Here is a 16,297-nt window from a genome sequence, read left to right on the forward strand (position 1 = left end):
TAGATCTGCTTACAGCCGAGAAGGGCAGCACCTGCATCTTCCTTCGAGAGGAGTGCTGCTATTACATCAACGAATCCAGCATTATAGAAACTGACATTACCAAACTCACCGACCTTGCCTCCTGCCTCCACTCTGCTTCCAATTCCAGCCCATTCTCTTCAATACTAACAAACCCCCTCCTTACCTGGCTCTGGCCCATTGCAGGCCCCATAATAATCATTCTTCTCGCCTGTCTCTTCTTACCCTGTATAATGAAGTTCATCAAATCCCAAGTCAGAAAAATCTCTAATCAAACTTCCAACCAGCTTTTACTCAAACTATCAGCTTCTGGCCACAGAAGATCCCTCACCCTCACGTAACCTCCCCACCACACGCTGAGATGGACCCCACTCTCCGCTGGAAACTGTTCCTGGAAACAATGGCCGCAGACGCCTGGCTTCTGGCACCCGTATCCTCTTGGCACCATTAAAATCAACAAGTCCTCGACCTATAGTTACAAGGAACCTTCATTGATTTCCAACCTGAAGAAGTCCACATCTACTCGTCCTTACTGTGGGGAGTCCTATCAACCCTTTCCCCCCAATCCTCAAGCCCTCACTCCCTTCTCCACCCCCGTTCAGCAGGAAGCAGTCAGAAAGAAAGCAACGTCCACAACCCCATAGAGGAGAAAGGGGGGAATGAAGGGCCCCCACCAGTAAGATGGCAAACTTCCGGCTTCTCTTCCGGGTCCTCAGTTCCCGACGGCGCCACCTAAAGACCAATCACCTCTCTCCCCACTCCCACTCCCAGCACCTAGCCAATAGCCACCAGCCCCGTAGAAGTAACACCACAATCACCCCATGCCCCTTCCTATATAACCCAGCACCTTTCCCCAATAAAGCGGAATTCTCCGGTGAATTGCTGCTGTGTGTCGCTCCTTTCCTTTCAGTTGGCTTCCAAGGACAAGCTGGCTCTAGGGACTAATGCAGCTGGTGATTTTAAGTTGAAGCCAATGCTCATTTAAACCACAAATCCTAAGGCCCTTTAGAATTAGGCTAAATCTACTATGCCTGTGCTCTGTAAATAGAACAACAAAGCCTGGATGACAGTACACCTGTTTACAATATGATTAACTGAATATTTTAAGTCCACTGTTGAGACCTATTGCTCAGAAAAAAGATTTCAAGATATGACTGCTTATTGACAATGTACCTGGTCACCCATGAGCTCTAATGAAGATGTGCAGGGAGATTAATGTTGTTTTCATACCTGCTAACACAACATCAATTCTGTAGCCCATGGTTCAAGGAGTAATTTCAACTTCCAAACCTTAGTATTTAAGGAGTACATTTTGTAAGGCTGTATTTACCATAGATTGTGATTCCTCTGATGGATCTGGGCAAAGTAAATCGAAAACCTCTGGAAAGGATTCACCATTCTAGATGCCATTAATAACTTTTGTGATTCATGGGAAGTGGTAACACTCTCAACATGGACTGGAGTTTGGAAGTTGGTTCTAATCCTTATGGATGACTTTGAGGTGTTCAAGACTTCAGTGGAGGAAGTCACCATGGTGGAAATAGCAAGAAAACTAGAATTAAAAGTAGAGTTTGGAGATGTGCCTGAATTGTGGCAATGTCATAATAAAAGTTTAATGGATGTGGAATTACTTCATATGGATGAGCAAAGAAAATGGTTTCTTGAGATGGAACCTACTCCTGGTGAAGGTGTTGTAAAGATTTGTTGAAATGACAACAAAGACTTAGAATATTACATAAACTTAGTTGATCGAGTAGTGGCAGGATTTGAGAGGATTGACTCCAGTTTTGAAAGACGTTCTACTATGGGTAAAATGCTATCATATAGCATCACATGCTATAGAAAAATCCTTTGTGAGAGGAAGAGTCAATCATTGTGGTAAACTTGATTGACTTATTTCAAGAAATTGCCCCAGCCACCCGTCTTCAGCAACAACCATCGTGGCTAGTCAGCTGCCATCAACATGGAGGCAAGACCCTCCATCAGCAAAATAGATTATGACTCACTGAAAGTTCAGTGAGTCAAAGATGATAGCTAGCATTCTTTAGCAATAAAAATCTTTTTAGCTAAGCTATGTACATTTTTTTAGACACAATGCCGTAGTATGCAATAGACATAGACTATAGTACAGTATGAACCTAAGTTTTGTATATACCAGGGAACTAAAAAATTCATTTGACTTGCTTTACTGTGATACTCACTTGCTTTATCATGGTGGTCTGGAACTGACTTTGTAATGTCTCCAAGCTGACTTAGCATTTCAAAGTATTCTTTTAATGTTTTCAATTTTTAATAGGCTTTTTGTATTTTATAACTTTTTATTAGATTTTGTTTATTTATTATCTAAAATCTAACTTATGGGTAAGATATATAATCCAAGAAGAATATTGGGGAGAATTCTAGCAGAGTGTATACAAACTGAGATGTAACTTTGAGATGAAAGATACTCAGTTACTGCTCTGTATAATGCTACATGTGCTGTCAGTTTATAATGCTATCACTTTGTGAGGAGGTTTTTGAAAACCTTTTAATACAGTTAAGGGCTTAACTTTTAATTAGTGTATAATCCTCAAATTTCTGTCTAATTTAGTGTTTTCCTCAATAATGTGCAGTAAGTCATGGGAGGTACGGTCATCAAATTTGCAAATGGCATGAAGCTTGGAATGGTTAATATGCTAATGTTTTGCCATTGAGTCTTAAAAGGTACTGAAAAGGAGAGTTATAACATAAGTTAAAAATTTGTTGAAATAACTGTGTTATGTTTGCCAGAAACCTAATTTAGTTTTATAGTGCATCAACAGAAGTATAATGTCTGTAACAATTTTAAGAGTGATAGTTCCTGTCTGTTATGTTGGTCAGATCACCTAGAGTAGTATGTTCGGCTTTTGGCACCAAACTGAAATAAAGTCTAAGAACCGAGTCAAACAGTACGTTTTCTGTTATTGTCTCTCCTAGTTAGAGCGATTTGCTCTGTTCTAGCAATTGCACTGTGTGTTGTTTGTACTTTATTTTCTCTTACCCTATTGGGTTCTTTTACATTAGTGTTCTTGCATGTTTTTCATGAGCCCTCATGAAAAGAGACCAGTGTATTCAGGGCATAGTGTTAAAGGAACTTAAATTAAAATGAGTAATAGTTAAAGGATGTGTAAGAAGAGAGTAATCTCCAACTGTTTGTGAAAAAGGAATTAAATGTGTCCTCTATGTGAAAGTTACTGGTAGAGTTTGGAAGAATAATCTAATAAAGAATTAGAGAAAATGGCTGTGGATATTTTTAACATTCTGAAAGTTACCCATAAAAATAATGCATCTGTCTTGCATTAGGAAAATGTTAGCTGATAAAAGTCTGATTGATCAGTGAACCTCTTTTTGGTCTTTGAATGTAAAAATTATGACAGAAAGTTTTCATTGAGATCTTCATCATTTAAAGTATTTGTATCAAATTTTAGAATCAGCCTTAATTGCCTTTTAGACTAACATATTTTGGTTTGTTCAGTTTTGTAAATGCCCATTCTTGTTGCCCATCTTGTTCTTCACCTAGTGTTCTTGTCCTGTGGAGGCAGTGTGGCATCTTTGTTGAGAACATAGGCTCTGGAGTCAGACTTCCTGGGATTACATGCCTGCTGTGTGTGACTGTGGGCAAGTCACCCAATGTTTTTGAGACTCAGTTTACTCATCTTTAAGATTGGGATGATAATAATAGTAGTTATCTCATAGGATTATTGCAAAGATTAAATGAAATGGAGCACTCAGAAGGCATTAGTGCCTCAACAAATATTAGCTGTTTGCTGATACTGCAGTTATTAATTAATTCATAACTTCATCTATTCACTCACAGACTAAGTTACCACTTCTCTCCCTCTCTTCCTAAAAGCAGAGAAACATGCACTGCTGCCTTGCTTTCTGCATTTTTGTTTACATTATCATTGCACATATTCCTCTTAATTTTACTAATTATATATAGTTTGCCATTCTGTGCAAGCTGAATGGAAGGAAAGTCAAAGGCTCTTTTCATCTGAAACAGTCTTTTAAACAAAGCCACTTTATTGAAATATCAGTCTCTTTATGGCTTTATTAACCAGTGTGATTTATCAACAAAAGTAATGTTTCCATAGCATTTACCCTGAAATATCGCAGTTCTAAATACCTTCTGAAGCATTAATGAAAAATTATATTCAGTATGATTTTTATGCTTAGATTGCTTGAATATTCCAGTTAAAAAATGGTAACCCAAACCACTTTGGAAAAACTGCGTTGAATTGTTTACTAAAACTTGATATCCCCTATGATCCAGCTTGATTTCCTGTGTATACACTTAAAAGACTTGTATATGTGTTCATGAAAAGACTTGTATTGGAATGTTTATAAAGCACTATTTATAGTAGCTCTTAACTACAAATTACCCAAATGCTCAGCAGCAACAGAGTAAATTTTGGTATATTCACATGCAGTATAATAGTATATAGAAATGAAAATGAAAGACCTACCATGTATATACCAGCAGTATGGATACTTAATAGTAGGGATGAATCTCACAAACACAGTACTGAGAGAAAGAAGTCTGAAAGAGCATTTTCTATACTGTATGGTTCTGTTTATGTCAAGTGTAAAATTAGGCAAAATTTAAGCTGCTGGAAGTCCATGTAGTGACACTGGGGATGGGGATATGGAGTAGTAGTGACTGGAAGGGAGGATGAGGGGAACTTCTGAAGTACTATTAATGCTCTGTTTCCTCATACAGGTGTGTTCAGTTGGTGAAAAACTCAGTATGCTGAAAAATTATAATATGTGCACTTTATGTATAGTCATAAACACTTTTGAGAAAACTAACATATAAACATTTGATGATTTTGAGGTGCCAGTCTGCAGGCACAACTTTATCCAGCTTCTCTGTTTAATCACGAGGGAATTACAGCAACAAGGAGAAGAAAAGCTAGGCATCCCATTTCCGAGTGTCGTAGGTATTGGTATTTCTCTTGGGCTTCCTACATAGGTATAAAGTACCCCAATTCAGAAGATAGGGATGAGGAGAGTGTTTAACAGCAGGGCAAGCATCCTTTTAATAAGAAGGGATTGGCCCTGGCCACTGACAGTGGGGGCTATAAGCACCTTCTTGGCCACTCTTAATCATGGGACCAGAGAGATCTGCTTGGTAAAGCCGTTATGCTACCTGGTAGTTTTTGTGGATGGAACAAAGTAAATTTGCACTTAGTTTTAAGTGAGTCACATCTGAGGGAAGGACAGGAATTAGTAAGCTATTTTAGCAAGTTCTTTTTTTTTTTTTTTTTAGCATAGTCCACAGGAAGGGTAATATTTAATGATTTTAGATCTGGTTTTTTTTTTAAGGCTTCAATTTTCGATTAGTATGACTGGATTGTTTTTTTTTTTTTTTTTTTTTTTAAATAATTATTTTTTATTGAAGGGTAGTTGACGCACAGTATTACATTACATTAGTTTCAAGTGTACAACACAGTGGTAGAACATTTATATACATAATTCTAGGTTCCAGCTATCACCCTACCAAGCTGTTACAATATCTTGACTATATTCCTTATGCTATACATTACATCCCGGTTACTTATTTATTTTACCATTGGAAGTCTGTCCTTTTTTTTTTTTTTTTTTTTTTTGTGAGGGCATCTCTCATATTTATTGATCAAATGGTTGTTAACGACAATAAAATTCTGTATAGGGGAGTCAATGCTCAATGCACAATCATTAATCCACCCCGAACCTAATTTTCGTCAGTCTCCAATCTTCTGAGGCATAACAAACAAGTTCTTACATGTAGAACAAATTCTTACATAATGAATAAGTTACATAGTGAACAGTACAAGGGCAGTCATCACAGAAACTTTCGGTTTTGCTCATGCATTATGAACTCTAAACAGTCAGTTCAAATATGAATACTCATTTGGTTTTTATACTTGATTTATATGTGGATACCACATTTCTCTCTTTATTATTATTATTTTTAATAAAATGCTGAAGTGGTAGGTAGATACAAGATAAAGGTAGAAAACATAGTTTAGTGTTGTAAGAGAGCAAATGTAGATGATCAGGTGTGTGCCTGTAGACTGTTAATCCAAGCTAGACCAGGGCAATAAAACATCCACGTATGCAGAAGATTTCTCTCAGAACAGGGGGGGTGAGGTCCTAAGCCTCACCTCTGTTGATCCCCAACTTCTCACCTGATGGCCCCCCTGCGACTGTGCCTGTCTTAGGTTGTTCCTCCCTTGAGGAATCTTACCCGTCTCTGGCTAACCAGTCATCTTCCAGGGCCATACAGGGAAATGTGAAGTTGGTAAGTGAGAGGGAAGCCTTATTGTTTGAAAAGGTTAGCTTTTTACTTCTTTGCATATTTATGCCCTGTGGCTTCTATGCCCAGCATTTGTCTTGAGGTATCTTTACCACTTGGAGGAGTTATGATACTCGGTAAATTTGATATGAGGCACGAATTCTATTTAAGGGTTGTAATTAGGAAGGAAGAAGAAAAGCTATAGAAGTAGCAGGCGGAAGAAAACATGGGAAGATTGATTATTTCTTTGACATATCTTCTTGTAGAGTAACTTCAGCATGTATAGGTTTTAAGCTACTACTTAAATTGCGCACACACATTAACATAATAGGAGTATAGTTACATAACCAAAGCATATCTGTAATTATCAGCCATCTCCAGTGAAACCAAGAAAACCATTAAGGCACCTTAGGCATTTGTGAAAACTTATCTATGATATGGTGGATATTGTCCAACTGAGCTTGAACAGTCTGAGAGAAATCAGACAAATTAAAACAACCCATTCCTGGGGACTGTTCACATGCCATATGTTCTTTTTTTTTTTTTTTTTTTTTTTTTAAATTTTAATAATTATTTTTTATTGAAGGGTAGTTGACACACACTATTACATTACATGAGTTTCAAGTGTACAACACAGTGGTAGAACATTTATATACATAATTCTAGGTTCCAGCTATCACCCTACCAGGCTGTTACAATATCTTGACTATATTCCTTATGCTATACCTTACATCCCGGTTACTAATTTATTTTACCATTGGAAGTATGTCCTTTTTTTTTTTTTTGTGAGGGCATCTCTCATATTTATTGATCAAATGGTTGTTAATGACAATAAAATTCTGTATAGGGGAGTCAATGCTCAATGCACAATCATTATTCCACCCCAAGCCTAATTTTTGTCAGTCTCCAATCTTCTGAGGCATAACAAACAAGTTTTTACATGTAGAACAAATTCTTACATAATGAATAAGTTACATAGTGAACAGTACAAGGGCAGTCATCACAGAAACTTTCGGTTTTGCTCATGCATTATGAACTATAAACAGTCAGTTCAAATATGAATACTCATTTGGTTTTTATACTTGATTTATATGTGGATACCACATTTCTCTCTTTGTTATTATTATTTTTAATAAAATGCTGAAGTGGTAGGTAGATACAAGATAAAGGTAGAAAACATAGTTTAGTGTTGTAAGAGAGCACATGTAGATGATCAGGTGTGTGCCTGTAGACTATGTGTTAATCCAAGCTAGACCAGGGCAATAAAACATCCACGTATGCAGAAGATTTCTCTCAGAACGGGGGGGTGAGGTTCTAAGCCTCACCTCTGTTGATCCCCAATTTCTCACCTGATGGCCCCCCTGCGACTGTGCCTGTCTTAGGTTGTTCCTCCCTTGAGGAATCTTACCCGTCTCTGGCTAACCAGTCATCTTCCGGGGCCATACAGGGAAATGTGAAGTTGGTAAGTGAGAGAGAAGCCTTATTGTTTGAAAAAGTTAACTTTTTACTTCTTTGCATATTTATGCCCTGTGGCTTCTATGCCCAGCATTTGTCTTGAGGTATCTTTACCACTTGGAAGAATTATGATACTCGGTAAATTTGATATGAGGCACGAATTCTATTTAAGGGTTGTAATTAGGAAGGAAGAAGAAAAGCTATAGAAGTAGCAGGCGGAAGAAAAAATGGGAAGATTGATTATTTCTTTGATATATCTTCTTGTAGAGTAACTTCAGCATGTATAGGTTTTAAGCTACTACTTAAATTGCACACACACATTAACATAATAGGAGTATAGTTACATAACCAAAGCATATCTGTAATTACCAGCCATCTGCAGTGAAACCAAGAAAACCAGTTAGGCACCTTAGGCATTTGTGAAAACTTATCTATGACATGGTGGATATTGTCCAACTGAACTTGAACAGTCTGAGAGAAATCAGACAAATTAAAACAACCCATTCCTGGGGACTGTTCACATGCCATATGTTCTTTTAACAGTAAATAGTCTGTAGTTGTAAGAGTTTGGAGCGCTACAATTTGCACTTCTCCAAATTCTTAGTTGAGTTCCAACAGTATAGATCCAGTCCAATTTTGTTGTTTTACTGTATGCACAGGCCAGCTTAGATATCTCCTTCCTCATTCCCATGGCAGGTCCAGGAAATGGTGGGATGAGTGCATCTACAGCTGTAGCAGTGCGTGGATCTTTGTTGGGGTTTTTTGATGATCATCTTCTGGCATGAGTCTTCCAGAGGGTGCAGATGTTGGAAGTTCTTTTTCATATCGTATCTTAGTTCATTTTCGGGGTAGCCCAATTAGGCTTTGATCCTCTGTATAAACACAAACAGACCCTTTGCCTACACTTTTATATGCCCTTTATACCCTTGTGTAGAACTCGTTGGAGGTTACCACACAAGAACTGCCCTTTTTTTTTTTTTTTTTTTTTTTTTGCTATCACTAATCTACACTTACATGACGAATATTATGTTTACTAGGCTCTCCCCTATACCAGGTCTCCCCTATAAACCCCTTTACAGTCACTGTCCATCAGCATAGCAAAATGTTGTAGAATCACTACTTGCCTTCTCTGTGTTGTACAGCCCTCCCTTTTCTCCTACCCCCCCATGCATGTTAATCTTAATACCCCCCTACTTCTCCCCCCCTTATCCCTCCCTACCCACCCATCCTCCCCAGTCCCTTTCCCTTTGGTACCTGTTAGTCCATTCTTGAGTTCTGTGATTCTGCTGCTGTTATGTTCCTTCAGTTTTTCCTTTGTTCTTATATTCCACAGATAAGTGAAATCATTTGGTATTTCTCTTTCTCCGCTTGGCTTGTTTCACTGAGCATAATACCCTCCAGCTCCATCCATGTTGCTGCAAATGATTGGATTTGCCCTTTTCTTATAGCTGAGTAGTATTCCATTGTGTATATGTACCACATCTTCTTTATCCATTCATCTATTGATGGACATTTAGGTTGCTTCCAATTCTTGGCTATTGTAAATAGTGCTGCAATAAACATAGGGGTGCATCTGTCTTTCTCAAACTTGATTGCTGCATTCTTAGGGTAAATTCCTAGGAGTGCAATTCCTGGGTCAAATGGTAAGTCTGTTTTGAGCATTTTGATATACCTCCATACTGCTTTCCACAATGGTTGAACTAGTTTACATTCCCACCAGCAGTGTAGGAGGGTTCCCCTTTCTCCACAGCCTCGCCAACATTTGTTGTTGTTTGTCTTTTGGATGGCAGCCATCCTTACTGGTGTGAGGTGATACCTCATTGTAGTTTTAATTTGCATTTCTCTGATAATTAGCGATGTGGAGCATCTTTTCTTGTGTCTTTTGGCCATCTGTATTTCTGTTTTGGAGAACTGTCTGTTCAGTTCCTCTGCCCATTTTTTAATTGGGTTATTTGTTTTTTGTTTGTTGAGGCGTGTGAGCTCCTTATATATTGTGGACGTCAAGCCTTTATCGGATGTGTCATTTTCAAATATATTCTCCCATACTGTAGGGATCCTTCTTGTTCTATTGATGGTGTCTTTTGCTGTACAGAAGCTTTTCAGCTTAATATAGTCCCACTTACTCATTTTTGCTGTTGTTTTCCTTGCCCGGGGAGATACGTTCAAGAAGAGGTCACTCATGTTTATGTCTAAGAGGTTTTCGCCTATGTTTTCTTCCAAGAGTTTAATGGTTTCATGGCTTACATTCAGGTCTTTGATCCATTTTGAGTTTACTTTTGTATATGGGGTTAGACAATGGTCCAGTTTCATTCTCCTACATGTAGCTGTCCAGTTTTGCCAGCACCACCTGTTGAAGAGACTGTCATTTCGCCATTGTATGTCCATGGCTCCTTTATCAAATATTAATTGACCATATATGTCTGGGTTAATGTCTGGATTCTCTAGTCTGTTCCATTGGTCTGTGGCTCTGCTCTTTTGCCAGTACCAAATTGTCTTGATTACTATGGCTTTATAGTAGAGCTTGAAGTTGGGGAGTGAGATCCCCCCTACTTTATTCTTCTCTCTCAGGATTGCTTTGGCTATTCGGGGTCTTTTGTGTTTCCATATGAATTTTTGAATTATTTGTTCCAGTTCATTGAAGAATGTTGCTGGTAGTTTCATAGGGATTGCATCAAATCTGTATATTGCTTTGGGCAGGATGGCCATTTTGAAAATATTAATTCTTCCTAGCCACGAGCATGGGATGAGTTTCCATCTGTTAGTGTCCCCTTTAATTTCTCTTAAGAGTGACTTGTAGTTTTCAGAGTATAAGTCTTTCACTTCTTTGGTTAGGTTTATTCCTAGGTATTTTATTTTTTTTGATGCAATTGTGAATGGAGTTGTTTTCCTGATTTCTCTTTCTGTTGGTTCATTGTTAGTATATAGGAAAGCCACAGATTTCTGTGTGTTGATTTTGTATCCTGCAACTTTGCTGTATTCCGATATCAGTTCTAGTAGTTTTGGGGTGGAGTCTTTAGGGTTTTTTATGTACAGTATCATGTCATCTGCAAATAGTGACAGTTTAACTTCTTCTTTACCAATCTGGATTCCTTGTATTTCTTTATTTTGTCTGATTGCCGTGGCTAGGACCTCCAGTACTATGTTAAATAACAGTGGAGAGAGTGGGCATCCCTGTGTAGTTCCCGATCTCAGAGGAAATGCTTTCAGCTTCTCGCTGTTCAATATAATGTTGGCTGAGGGTTTATCATAGATGGCCTTTATTATGTTGAGGTACTTGCCCTCTATTCCCATTTTGCTGAGAGTTTTTAACATGAATGGATGTTGAACTTTGTCAAATGCTTTTTCAGCATCTATGGAGATGATCATGTGGTTTTTGTCTTTCTTTTTGTTGATGTGGTGTATGATGTTGATGGACTTTCGAATGTTGTACCATCCTTGCATCCCTGGGATGAATCCCACTTGGTCTTGGTGTATGATCCTTTTGATGTATTTTTGAATTCGGTTTGCTAATATTTTGTTGAGTATTTTTGCATCTACGTTCATCAGGGATATTGGTCTGTAGTTTTCTTTTTTGGTGGGGTCTTTGCCTGGTTTTGGTATTAGGGTGATGTTAGCTTCATAGAATGAGTTTGGGAGTATCCCCTCCTCCTCTACTTTTTGGAAAACTTTAAGGAGAATGGGTATTATGTCTTCCCTGTATGTCTGATAAAATTCCGAAGTAAATCCATCTGGCCCGGGGGTTTTGTTCTTTGGTAGTTTTTTGATTACTGCTTCAATTTCGTTGCTGGTAATTGGTCTGTTTAGATTTTCTGTTTCTTCCTGGTTCAATCTTGGAAGGTTGTATTTTTCTAGGAAGTTGTCCATTTCTCCTAGGTTTCCCAGCTTGTTAGCATATAGGTTTTCATAGTATTCTCCAATAATTCTTTGCATTTCCGTGGGGTCCGTCGTGATTTTTCCTTTCTCGTTTCTGATACTGTTGATTTGTGTTGACTCTCTTTTCTTCTTAATAAGTCTGGCTAGAGGCTTATGTATTTTGTTTATTTTCTCGAAGAACCAGCTCTTGGTTTCATTGATTTTTGCTATTGTTTTATTCTTCTCAATTTTATTTATTTCTTCTCTGATCTTTATTATGTCCCTCCTTCTGCTGACCTTAGGCCTCATCTGTTCTTCTTTTTCCAATTTCGATAATTGTGACATTAGACCATTCATTTGGGATTGCTCTTCCTTTTTTAAATATGCTTGGATTGCTATATACTTTCCTCTTAAGACTGCTTTTGCTGTGTCCCACAGAAGTTGGGGCTTAGTGTTGTTGTTGTCATTTGTTTCCATATATTGCTGGATCTCCATTTTGATTTGGTCATTGATCCATTGATTATTTAGGAGCGTGTTGTTAAGCCTCCATGTGTTTGTGAGCCTCTTTGCTTTCTTTGTACAGTTTATTTCTAGTTTTATGCCTTTGTGGTCTGAAAAGTTGGTTGGTAGGATTTCAATCTTTTGGAATTTTCTGAGGCTCTTTTTGTGGCCTAGTATGTGGTCTATTCTGGAGAATGTTCCATGTGCACTTGAGAAGAATGTATATCCTGTTGCTTTTGGATGTAGAGTTCTATAGATGTCTATTAGGTCCATCTGCTCTACTGTGTTGTTCAGTGCTTCCGTGTCCTTACTTATTTTCTTCCCTGTGGATCTATCCTTTGGGGTGAGTGGTGTGTTGAAGTCTCCTAGAATGAATGCATTGCAGTCTATATCCCCCTTTAGTTCTGTTAGTATTTGTTTCACATATGCTGGTGCTCCTGTGTTGGGTGCATATATATTTAGAATGGTTATATCCTCTTGTTGGACTGAGCCCTTTATCATTACGTAGTGTCCTTCTTTATCTCTTGTTACTTTCTTTGTTTTGAAGTCTATTTTGTCTGATATTAGTACTGCAACCCCTGCTTTCTTCTCACTGTTGTTTGCTTGAAATATGTTTTTCCATCCCTTGACTTTTAGTCTGTACATGTCTTTGGGTTTGAGGTGAGTTTCTTGTAAGCAGCATATAGATGGGTCTTGCTTTTTTATCCATTCTGTTACTCTGTGTCTTTTGATTGGTGCATTCAACCCATTAACATTTAGGGTGACTATTGAAAGATATGTACTTATTGCCATTGCAGGCTTTAAATTCGTGGTTACCAAAGGTTCAAGGTTAGCCTCTTTAGTATCTTACTGCCTAACTTAGCTCGCTTATTGAGCTGTTATATACACTGTCTGGAGATTCTTTTCTTCTCTCCCTTCTTGTTCCTCCTCCTCGATTCTTCATATGTTGGGTGTTTTGTGCTGTGCTCTTTGTAGTAGTGCTCCCATCTAGAGCAGTTCCTGTAAGATGTTCTGTAGAGGTGGTTTGTGGAAAGCAAATTCCCTCAGCTTTTGTTTGTCTGGGAATTGTTTAATCCCACCGTCATATTTGAATGATAGTCGTGCTGGATACAGTATCCTTGGTTCAAGGCCCTTCTGTTTCATTGTATTAAATATATCATGCCATTCTCTTCTGGCCTGTAGGGTTTCTGTTGAGAAATCTGACGTTAGCCTGATGGGTTTCCCTTTATAGGTGACCTTTTTCTCTCTAGGTGCCTTTAACACTCTTTCCTTGTCCTTGATCTTTGCCATTTTAATTATTATGTGTCTTGGTGTTGCCCTTCTTGGATCCTTTCTGTTGGGGGTTCTGTGTATTTCCGTGGTCTGTTCGATTACTTCCTCCCCCAGTGTGGGGAAGTTTTCAGCAATTATTTCTTCTAAGATACTTTCCATCTCTTTGCCTCTCTCTTCTTCTTCTGGGACGCCTATAATACGGATATTGTTCCTTTTGGATTGGTCACACAGTTCTCTTAATATTGTTTCATTCCTGGAGATCCTTTTGTCTCTCTCTATGTCAGCTTCTATGCGTTCCTGTTCTCTGATTTCAATTCCATCAATGGCCTCTTGCATTGTATGCATTCTGCTTATAATCCCTTCCAGAGTTTGTTTCATTTCTGCGATCTCCTTTCTGGCATCTGTGATCTCCTTCCGGACTTCATCCCATTTCTCTTGCGTATTTCTCTGCATCTCTGTCAGCATGTTTATGATTCTTATTTTGAATTCTTTTTCAGGAAGACTGGTTAGGTCTGTCTCCTTCTCTGGTGTTGTCTCTGTGATCTTTGTCTGCCTGTAGCTTTGCCTTTTCATAGTGATAGGAATAGTTTGCAGAGCTGGGACGAGTGACGGCTGTAAGGACTTCCTTTCTTGTTGGTTTGTGGCCCTCCTCTCCTGGGAGAACAGCGGCCTCTAGTGGCTTGTGCTGCGCAGCTGCGCGCAGACAGGGTTTCTGCTTCCTGCCCGGCTGCTATGGAGTTAATCTCCGCTGTTACTGTGGGCGTGGCCTGGCTCGGGCAGCTGCTCCAAAATGGTGGAGTCGTGTTGGAGCAGGAGCTGCTGGGAGGCTATTTATCTCCGTAAGGGGCCTCCCTGCTCCCTGCAGCCCAGGGGTTAGGGTGCCCAGAGATCCCGGATTCCCTATCTCTGGATTAAGTGACCCGCCCTGCCCCTTTAAGACTTCCAAAAAGCACCCGCCAAAACAAAACAACGCCCACAAAAAAAAAAAAGAAAAAAAAATTTTTTTAATTAAAAAAAAAAAAAATGTTTTTAATTAAAAAAAAGAAAAAAAAAAAAGGTGGTCGTTCGTTTTTCTTTGTTCTCCGGTGCCAGCCTCAGGCCTCTGCTCACCGGTCTTTCTGCCCTGTTTCCCTAGTATTGGGGTCCCTATCCCTTTAAGACTTCCAAAAAGCGGTCGCCAAAACAAAACAGTAAAAAAGCAAAAAAAAATGGTCGCGCGCTTTTCTTATGCCCTCTGTCGCCCAGCCTCCAGTGCCTGCTCACTGTTCTTGCTGCCCTGTTTTCCCAGTATCGAGGGCCCTGCACTCTGGCCCGGATGGCTGGGGCTGGGTGTTCTGCAGTCCTGGGCTCCGTCTCCCTCCCGCTCTGCCTGCTCTTCTCCCTCCGGGAGCTGGCGGGGAGGGGCGCTCGGCTCCCGCGGCGCCGGGGCTTGTATCTTACCCCCTTCGCGAGGCGCTGGGTTCTCTCAGGTGCGGATGTGGTCTGGATATTGTCCTGTGTCCTCTGGTCTTTATTCTAGGAAGGGTTGTCTTTGTTATATTTTCATAGATATATGTTGTTTTGGGAGGAGATTTCCGCTGCTCTACTCACGCCGCCATCTTCTGCCCCTCCTGGATTGTTTTTTGAACTGTAATTGATTTTTAAAAGTTTTCTTAAATTTAAAGATAGTACATGCTTATTGTCTCAATGACACAGAAATGATTAAAAAGAAGAAACTCTTTTCCAGTTCCACTTGATAGACCCTTTTGAGTGTCTACACATAAATTTATTGATTCTAAGATGCATTTTTTTATGCTATGTTTTAACATTTGTGAAATTGGGATGTGTCTTTCAATTGATGTCCGCCAGGTGGCAGTCATAATAGAGTTGACATCATCTGGATGTGGGAAATTCGGCCATAGTTGTTCATATTGCCCTCACTTCAGTTGAGTTATATATCTTGTTGATACTGCATGGGTTGAGTTTAATTATTGTTACAGTGTCTTGAATGGAACTTCACTATGTGATACGGCATTAAGGCAAAAAGTGTGTGTGTGTGTGTGCACACGCATGTATATGCATATATGTACAGAGAGGCACAGAAAAGGCAGTGGGATGTAAATTTAAGCATGAGTGAAGCAAATATTCATTGTTAGAGCTGTAACCACAGTTCTGTTCCCCAGCAAAGTAAAAACCCAGTGCTTTGTGGAATTAAGAAGGGGAGCTGTTCACTATGTTTTACACCTGAAACCAACATAATATGGTATATCAACTACATTTCAAGTAAAATAAAAAAGAGGAACAGTTCTCTGAGTAAATGAAGGTGTGTTGCATTTTATTCCTGAAACATATACAAAAGCACTCCCCTGTCACAAGCCAAGCAATACAATTTAAGGCAGAAGAAATTGCCAAATCCTGTGGAATATGGTTCTTGTGACCAATTCACATGTTGTTAAGGCACAGTGTCATAGCTCTAATTGCTCACTTCCTCCAATTTAATGAACTTGATCATATTTTTATGTTTATTCAGTGTTTCACGTCTGTTGGCTGCTCTATTGTTCCTGATTTCCAGTTTTTGCTCTTAAAAACAACATATGAAGGACATCTTTGTACATACAGCTTTTCTTTTGTTTTAAAAAAACTTCTATTGAGGTGTACTTGATGTAGTATACATATACCTTTATATACTTAGGCTATTGTTTCTATAGAATAAATTCATAGAAATGCTGTTCATTTCATTGTTTGATAACACATAAAAATTTTAAGTTAAATTAAAAAGTATTTGCTTGGTTTAGAAATGTCCATCATTGTTGGAAAATATATCAACATGCTAACAGTGGTTGTCCTTGAGGTGGTGGGCTTACGCATTTTTTTTTGAACTTTAATAATAAAAAACAGAACTTAAAAAGAATGTTTATGAAACCA

At 38.8% G+C, this 16,297-nt stretch overlaps 1 protein-coding gene across 3 annotated transcripts in view; it reads left to right on the forward strand.

The window, feature by feature from the left end:
• Positions 1-16,297, forward strand: part of RNF13 (ring finger protein 13) — a 224,435-nt gene that overhangs the window by 84,664 nt on the left and 123,474 nt on the right. The gene's annotated exons all lie outside the window — the stretch shown is intronic.

This window comes from Manis pentadactyla, chromosome 1, assembly GCF_030020395.1.
Source record: "Manis pentadactyla isolate mManPen7 chromosome 1, mManPen7.hap1, whole genome shotgun sequence".
NCBI lineage: Eukaryota > Metazoa > Chordata > Mammalia > Pholidota > Manidae > Manis > Manis pentadactyla.